Here is an 8,640-nt window from a genome sequence, read left to right as displayed (position 1 = left end):
GATCCTTCGTGCTAATGCTTTGTTTGTGAAGGGCTCTAAGTGCCTTTTTGGAGTTCAGAAGGTTTCTTTTTTGGGTTTAATTTTTTCTCCCTCGACTATAGAAATGGATCCTGTTAAGGTCCAGGCCATTCATGATTGGATTCAACCCACATCTGTGAAGAGCCTTCTGAAATTTTTGGGCTTTGCTAATTTTTATCGCTGTTTCATTGCTAACTTTTCCAGTGTGGTTAAGCCCCTGACCAATTTGACGAAGAAAGGCGCTGATGTGATGAATTGGTCCTCTGCGGCTGTTGAGGCTTTTCAGGAGCTTAAACGTCGTTTTACTTCTGCCCCTGTATTGCGTCAGCCGGATGTTTCTCTTTCTTTTCAGGTTGAGGATGACGCTTCTGAGATTGGGGCAGGGGCCGTTTTGTCTCAGAGAAGTTCTGATGGTTCTTTGATGAAACCGTGTGCCCTCTTCTCCAGAAAGTTTTCGCCTGCTGAGCGTAATTATGATGTCGGCAATCGGGAGTTGTTGGCTATGAAGTGGGCGTTTGAGGAGTGGCGACATTGGCTTGAGGGAGCCAAGCATCGCGTTGTGGTCTTGACCGATCATAAGAATCTGATTTACCTCGAGTCTGCCAAGCGGTTGAATCCTAGACAAGCTCGATGGTCCCTGTTTTTCTCCCGTTTTGATTTTGTGGTCTCGTATCTTCCGGGATCTAAGAATGTGAAGGCTGATGCCCTCTAGGAGTTTTTTGCCTGATTCTCCAGGAGTCCTTGAGCCGGTTGGTATTCTCAAGGAGGGGGTGATTCTTTCTGCCATCTCCCCTGATTTACGGCGGGTGCTTCGGGAGTTTCAGGCTGATAAACCTGACCGCTGTCCAGTGGGGAAACTGTTTGATCCTGATAGATGGACTAGTAAGGTAATTTCTGAAGTTCATTATTCGGTGTTGGCTGGTCATCCTGGGATTTTTGGTACCAGAGATTTGGTTGCTAGGTCATTTTGGTGGCCTTCCTTGTCGCGGGATGTGCGTTCTTTTGTGCAGTCCTGTGGGACTTGTGCCCGGGCCAAGCCTTGCTGTTCCCGTGCTAGTGGGTTGCTTTTGCCTTTGCCGGTCCCTGAGAGGCCCTGGACGCATATTTCCATGGATTTTATTTCGGATCTTCCTGTTTCCCAGAAGATGTCTGTTATCTGGGTGGTTTGTGACCGGTTTTCTAAGATGGTCCATTTGGTACCTTTGCCTAAGTTGCCTTCCTCCTCTGATTTTGTTCCATTATTTTTTCAGCATGTGGTTCGTTTGCATGGCATTCCGGAGAATATTGTGTCTGACAGAGGTTCACAGTTTGTTTCTAGGTTTTGGCGGTCCTTTTGTGCTAGAATGGGCATTAATTTGTCTTTTTCTTCAGCATTTCATCCTCAGACAAATGGCCAAACTGAGCGAACCAATCAGACCTTGGAAACCTATTTGAGATGCTTTGTGTCTGCTGATCAGGATGATTGGGTGACCTTCTTGCCGTTGGCCGAGTTTGCCCTTAATAATCGGGCTAGTTCGGCTACCTTGGTTTCGCCTTTTTTTTGTAATTTTGGTTTTCATCCTCGTTTTTCTTCAGGGCAGGTTGAGCCTTCTGACTGTCCTGGTGTGGATTCTGTGGTGGACAGGTTACAGCAGATTTGGACTCATGTGGTGGACAATTTGACGTTGTCTCAGGAAAAGGCTCAACGTTTTGCTAACCGTCGTCGGTGTGTTGGTCCTCGGCTTCGTGTTGGGGATTTAGTCTGGTTATCTTCTCGTCATGTTCCTATGAAGGTTTCTTCCCCTAAGTTCAAGCCTCGGTTTATTGGTCCTTATAAGTTTTCTGAAATTATCAATCCGGTATCTTTTCGTTTGGCCCTTCCAGCTTCTTTTTCCATCCATAATGTTTTCCATAGATCTTTGTTGCGGAGATATGTGGTGCCCGTGGTTCCCTCTGTTGATCCTCCTGCTCCGGTGTTGGTTGAGGGGGAGTTGGAATATGTGGTGGAGAAGATATTGGATTCTCGTTTTTCGAGGCGGAAGCTTCAGTATCTGGTCAAGTGGAAGGGTTACGGCCAGGAGGATAATTCTTGGGTTGTTGCCTCCGATGTCCATGCTGCCGATCTGGTTCGTGCTTTTCACTTGGCTCGTCCTGATCGGCCTGGGGGCTCTGGTGAGGGTTCGGTGACCCCTCCTCAAGGGGGGGGGGGTACTGTTGTGAATTCCGTTCTTGGGCTCCCTCCGGTGGTTGTAAATGGCACTTTTGTGAATTCTGCCCTTGGGCTCCCTCCGGTGGTTTTGAGTGGAACTGCTGCTCCTTGGGTTTAGTATTAGCAGCTGTTTCCACTGATTGTCTCTCCTGGCTCTGCTATTTAGCCTGGCTCTAGTCTTCAGCCAGTGCCAGCTGTCAATGTTTCTTGGTTGGATTCAGATCTCTCCTTGGATTTCTCTGATAGCCTGTCCATTTCAGCAAAGATAAGTCATTGCTTGTTCTTTTGGTTGTCCACTTGCTGTGGACTTAATCGTTCAGCTCATGTTATGTTTTTTCTTGTCCAGCTTGTCAGTATGATATATTCAGCTTAGCTGGAAGCTCTGGGGAAGCAGATTTGCCCCTCCACACCGTGAGTCGGTGTGAAGATTATTTTTGTAAACTCTGCGTGGATTTTTTAGCTTTTAATACTGACCGCACAGTATCCTTTTCTGTTCTGTCTATCTGGGTAGTTTTGGCCTCCTTTGCTAAATCCTGTTTTCATTCTGTGTATGTCATTTCCCTCTCCACTCACAGTCAATATTTGTGGGGGGCTATCTTTCCTTTGGGGATATTCTCTGAGGCAAGATAGCTTTCTGTTTCCATCTTAGGGGTAGTTAGTTCTTAGGCTGTGACGAGGTGTCTAGGGAGTGACAGGAACATCCCACGGCTACTTCTAGTGTTGGTGTTAGGATCAGGAACTGCGGTCAGTACAGATACCACCTCCTCAGAGCTTGTCCCATGTTGCTCCTTAACCACCAGGTCATAACAGGGGAATTAATATTTGAACGTTGCAAACATATTTAGATCAATATATTAACTTTCAGAATATAGAACCGTACTATTACAGACTATGCAGTGCAATTACCCTCTAAGGGTATACTATCTTCACAATTAGAGTGCATAACTTTTCTCATAACCGCTGAGTACCTTCACAGGTATACTACATCAGATTTACTTACTTCAAAAGTGCAATATTTTTTTTTAAACTAGTTAAAAGTGCAAAGTTAAATCTACAAAACTCTCTGACATATCAAAATTAATTCTTACTAACTTTCTAGCCATATCAAATATTGAGGTAGTGCTTCAGATTGTGCAATTTATATCTTTCAAGTAAATCAATATCATTAATACTCTAAACGACAGTCACAATATGGGGGACCCGTTTCTGCTAACCCCCAACGTAGGTCTTGGGCGGGCTACAAGGCGTATCTTCAGACCCTTGTCTTTGGCCATGCCAAACGGGTTTTTCTTCAGGTCACTGTAAGTGAAACAATATTTAAAGGCAACATTTTAAGAGCTTCATGTAAAACCAGTAGAAAGCACCTTAAGAAGTGCCAATTATTTACAAGAAAGTTTTTGGATCATTCACTGTCCATGATCTCACTGTCTCTTTAAATGAATTTTTAAACTTGAAGGAACAGTCATTTCAACTTTCAAAAACAATCATTATAACTTTCAAATGGAAACCTGGCTAGGTTAAACAAAAACCTTTGAACTTTCATAACAGTCCACAGTCACATTATTTATTCAGATTTATGGCTTTTTCTTCCAAGGTAGTACCTGTGCATTTGGACATTTGCCAGGTACCACATAGAGTTCGTCAATACTCTAGATAGAAGTCTGGGTACTCCAGGAAATTTTGTGCAATTTCAGTTTGAGTGGCTTTTGAGCACATGGTGACTGGTGCACTGCTGAAGGCAGGGATAGATGTCACCTTGCCAGGTGAAGATGCTGATGAGCGAAGCGGGGCTGATTGTGGTGGCTCAGGGTCACATTCAGCTGACTGGTTACCTTTGGAGCACATTTATGCACATGCAGGGCATACCACCCTTTGCCTCCCCAGTGCCTGGTGTGTTGTGAATTTACCTTTTGGCTCCCTCTAGTGGCTACTAGTGTTTTTACTCTGGGTATGTCTATCATCCCTTGTATGCTCACCTGGGTCGTTAGGTCAGGGGTGTTGCTATATTAGCTCCCTGGACCTTCAGTTCAATGCCTGGCAACGTTGATATCAGAGCTAATCTGTAGTGCTCTTGTCTACTGATCCTGGTTCCTGCTTGATTAAGCTAAGTCTGCTTTCTTGCTTTTTGCTATTGTTTTTGTTTGCATTTTTGTCCAGCTTGTACATAATCTGTATCCTATCCTTGCTGGAAGCTCTAGGGAGGCTGGAGTTCTCCCCCCGGGCCGTTAGACGGTTCGGGGGTTCTTGAATCTCCAGTGTGGATTTTTGTAGGGTTTTTGTTGACCATATAAGTTATCTTACTACATTCTGCTATTAGTGAGTGGGCCTCTCTTTGCTAAACCTAGTTCATCTCTGTGTTTGTCATTTCCTCTTACCTCACCGTTATTATTTGTGGGGGGCTTGTATCCAACTTTTGGGGTCTATTCTCTGGAGGCAAGAGAGGTCTTTGTTTTCCTCTTCTAGGGGTAGTTAGTCCTCCGGCTGGCGCGAGACATCTAGCGACCAACGTAGGCATGTTCCCCGGCTACTTCTAGTGTTGGCGTTAGGAGTAGATATATGGTCAACCCAGTTACCACTGCCCTATGAGCTGAATTTTTGTACTTCGCAGACTTGCTGATATCTCTGAGACCCTCGCCATTGGGGTCATAACAGTTTGCCAGGCCAGTATTAAATGTTAAATGCATTGCAGAAGCGGGATTATAAGAAAGAAAGTTCTGAGTTTTTTTTTCTCTCTCTCATTTTTTTTTCTTTTCCCCTTTACCTCTGAGTGGCTTGTGATTGCTGCAGACATGAATGTCCAGACCTTGATTACAAGTGTGGACCAGCTTGCTGCTCGTGTGCAGGGCATACAAGATTATGTTACCAGAAATCCTATGTCAGAACCTAAGATACCGATTCCTGAACTGTTTTCCGGAGACCGATTTAAGTTTAGAAATTTCAGGAATAATTGTAAATTGTTTTTGTCCCTGAGACCCTGTTCCTCTGGAGACTCCGCTCAGCAAGTGAAAATTGTTATTTCTTTTTTACGGGGCGACCCTCAGGATTGGGCTTTCTCGCTGGCGCCAGGAGATCCGGCATTGGCTGATATTGATGCGTTTTTTCTGGCGCTCGGTTTGCTTTATGAGGAACCCAATCTTGAGATTCAGGCAGAAAAAGCCTTGCTGGCTATGTCTCAGGGCCAGGACGAGGCTGAAGTGTATTGCCAAAAATTTCGGAAATGGTCCGTGCTGACCCAGTGGAACGAGTGTGCATTGGCTGCAAATTTTAGAAATGGTCTTTCTGAAGCCATTAAGAATGTGATGGTGGGTTTTCCCATTCCCACAGGTCTGAATGATTCTATGGCCCTGGCTATTCAAATCGACCGGCGGTTGCGGGAGCGCAAAACCGCAAATTCCCTCATGGTGTTGTCTGAACAGGCACCTGAATTAATGCAATGTGATAGAATCCTGACTAGAAATGAGCGGAAAATTCATAGACGCCAGAATGGCTTGTGTTACTACTGTGGTGATTCTACACATGTTATCTCAGCATGCTCTAAACGTCTTACTAAGGTTGTTAGTCCGGTCGTCATTGGTAATTTGCAACCTAAATTTATTCTATCTGTAACTTTGATTTGCTCACTGTCATCGTATCCTGTCATGGCGTTTGTGGACTCAGGTGCGGCCCTGAGCCTTATGGATCTGTCATTTGCCAAGCGCTGCGGATTTGTTCTTGAGCCATTGGAAAATCCTATCCCTCTTAGGGGTATTGATTCTACGCCATTGGCAAAAATAAACCGCAGTTTTGGACACAGGTTACCATGTGCATGACTCCCGAACATCGGGAGGTAATACGTTTTCTTGTTCTGCATAAAATGCATGATTTGGTTGTTTTGGGTTTGCCATGGTTACAGACCCATAATCCAATCTAAGTCCAGTGCACTGCCTCCTCATAGGGAATGTGACTGTGCAATAGATTTGATCCCTGGCAGTAAGTTTCCTAAGGGGAGACTGTTTAATCTGTCGGTACCTGAACATACCGCGATGCGTTCATATATCAAGGAGTCTCTTGAGAAGGGGCATATCCGTCCTTCTTCTTCCCCTCTTGGTGCGGGATTCTTTTTTGTGGCCAAAAAGGACGGATCTTTGAGGCCTTGTATTGACTATCGGCTTTTAAATAAGATCACTGTCAAATTTCAGTATCCTTTGCCGTTGTTGTCAGATTTGTTTGCCCGGATTAAAGGTGCCAAGTGGTTCACCAAGATAGACCTTCGTGGTGCGTACAACCTTGTGCGCATTAGGCAGGGCGATGAATGGAAAACCGCATTCAATACGCCCGAAGGTCATTTTGAGTACTTGGTGATGCCATTTGGGCTCTCTAATGCACCTTCAGTTTTTCAGTCCTTCATGCATGACATTTTCCGGAAGTATCTGGATAAATTTTTGATTGTTTATCTGGATGATATTCTGGTTTTTTCTGATGATTGGGACTCGCATGTGGAGCAGGTCAGGATGGTTTTTGAGATTTTGCGTGAAAATTCTTTGTTTGTAAAAGGCTCAAAGTGTCTCTTTGGTGTACAGAAGGTTCCCTTTTTGGGGTTCATTTTTTCCCCTTCTGCTGTGGAGATGGATCCAGTCAAGGTCCGAGCTATTCATGATTGGACTCAACCCTCGTCAGTTAAGAGTCTTCAGAAGTTCTTGGGTTTTGCTAACTTCTACCGTCGTTTTATCGCAAATTTCTCTAGCGTTGTTAAACCGCTGACGGATATGACCAAGAAAGGCTCTGATGTAGCTAACTGGGCTCCTGCTGCCGTGGAGGCTTTCCAGGAGTTGAAACGCCGGTTTACTTCGGCGCCTGTTTTGTGCCAGCCTGATGTCTCACTTCCCTTTCAGGTTGAGGTGGATGCTTCGGAGATTGGGGCAGGGGCCGTTTTGTCGCAGAGAGGCCCTGGTTGCTCTACTATGAGACCTTGTGCCTTTTTCTCTAGGAAGTTTTCGCCGGCAGAGCGAAATTATGATGTGGGCAATCGGGAGTTATTGGCCATGAAGTGGGCATTTGAGGAGTGGCAAGCAAAGAAAAAATGGGGGCACCACAGTCAATGGGACTCAAACCAAGACCTGAAAAAACGCCAATAATATGTGAAGAGAAACAGATAGGTCTTATAGATGGGAGTCACCACCAATACTAATACAAAACATAGCTTTATTAAACATGGAAAAAAGAGACAGAACACTTTAAAAGCATTTAAAACCAAAGAGGGATACAAGATACCCCCATAATTGCAGACAAGCCCAGAATGAGGCAAAAAAGCCGCACCTCCCCAATTAGAGTCTAATACACATGCCCAAAAATTGTGACTACAATAAAAAATGAATATATGAATGCCCTGAATGCCGCAATAATACACAAGTGGCAATAAATACACACAGTACAAAACCAGTCAAACAGTTGGTGAGGATAATGCACATCCGGCTGATAAGAAAATGCACAATCGGCTGATAAAGAGGTAAGTATACTAACCAATATTAATATCCACCATGTATACAACCGACCACCTGGACGCATATGAGCCCCAAATGAGGTCTCAAGACTGGCAAATCCTATGGGTGCCACTGTGAGGCAGAATCAGGCAGAGTCAGCTAGCATAAATAGGGCATGAGTACCCCAAAGGGAATGGAGGTGCGGACAGCTGACTCTGCCTGATTCTGCCTCACAGTGGCACCCATAGGATTTGCCTTTTTTGCCTCATTCTGGGCTTGTCTGCAATTATGGGGGTATCTTGTATCCCTCTTTGGTTTTAAATGCTTTTAAAGTGTTCTGTCTCTTTTTTCCATGTTTAATAAAGCTATGTTTTGTATTAGTATTGGTGGTGACTCCCATCTATAAGACCTATCTGTTTCTCTTCACATATTATTGGCATTTGAGGAGTGGCGTCATTGGCTCGAGGGTGCTAAGCATCGGGTGGTGGTCTTGACTGATCACAAAAATTTGATGTATCTCGAGTCTGCTAAACGCCTGAATCCTAGACAGGCCCGCTGGTCATTGTTTTTCTCCCGTTTTGACTTTGTGGTCTCGTATTTACCAGGTTCTAAGAATGTGAAGGCCGATGCTCTGTCTAGGAGCTTTGTGCCTGATGCTCCTGGAGTCGCTGAACCTGAGGGTATTCTTAAGGAAGGAGTTATCTTGTCAGCGATTTCTCCAGATCTGCGACGTGTGTTGCAGAGATTTCAGGCTGGTAGGCCTGACTCTTGTCCACCTGACAGATTGTTTGTGCCTGCTAAATGGACCAGCAGAGTCATTTCCGAGGTTCATTCCTCAGTGTTGGCAGGGCACCCGGGAATTTTTGGCACCAGAGATCTGGTGGCCAGGTCCTTTTGGTGGCCTTCCTTGTCAAGGGATGTGCGGTCATTTGTGCAGTCCTGCGGTACTTGTGCTCGAGCTAAGCCTTGCTGTTC

Source organism: Ranitomeya variabilis, chromosome 3, assembly GCF_051348905.1.
Source record: "Ranitomeya variabilis isolate aRanVar5 chromosome 3, aRanVar5.hap1, whole genome shotgun sequence".
Lineage (NCBI taxonomy): Eukaryota > Metazoa > Chordata > Amphibia > Anura > Dendrobatidae > Ranitomeya > Ranitomeya variabilis.
This window is presented reverse-complemented; position numbering follows the sequence as displayed.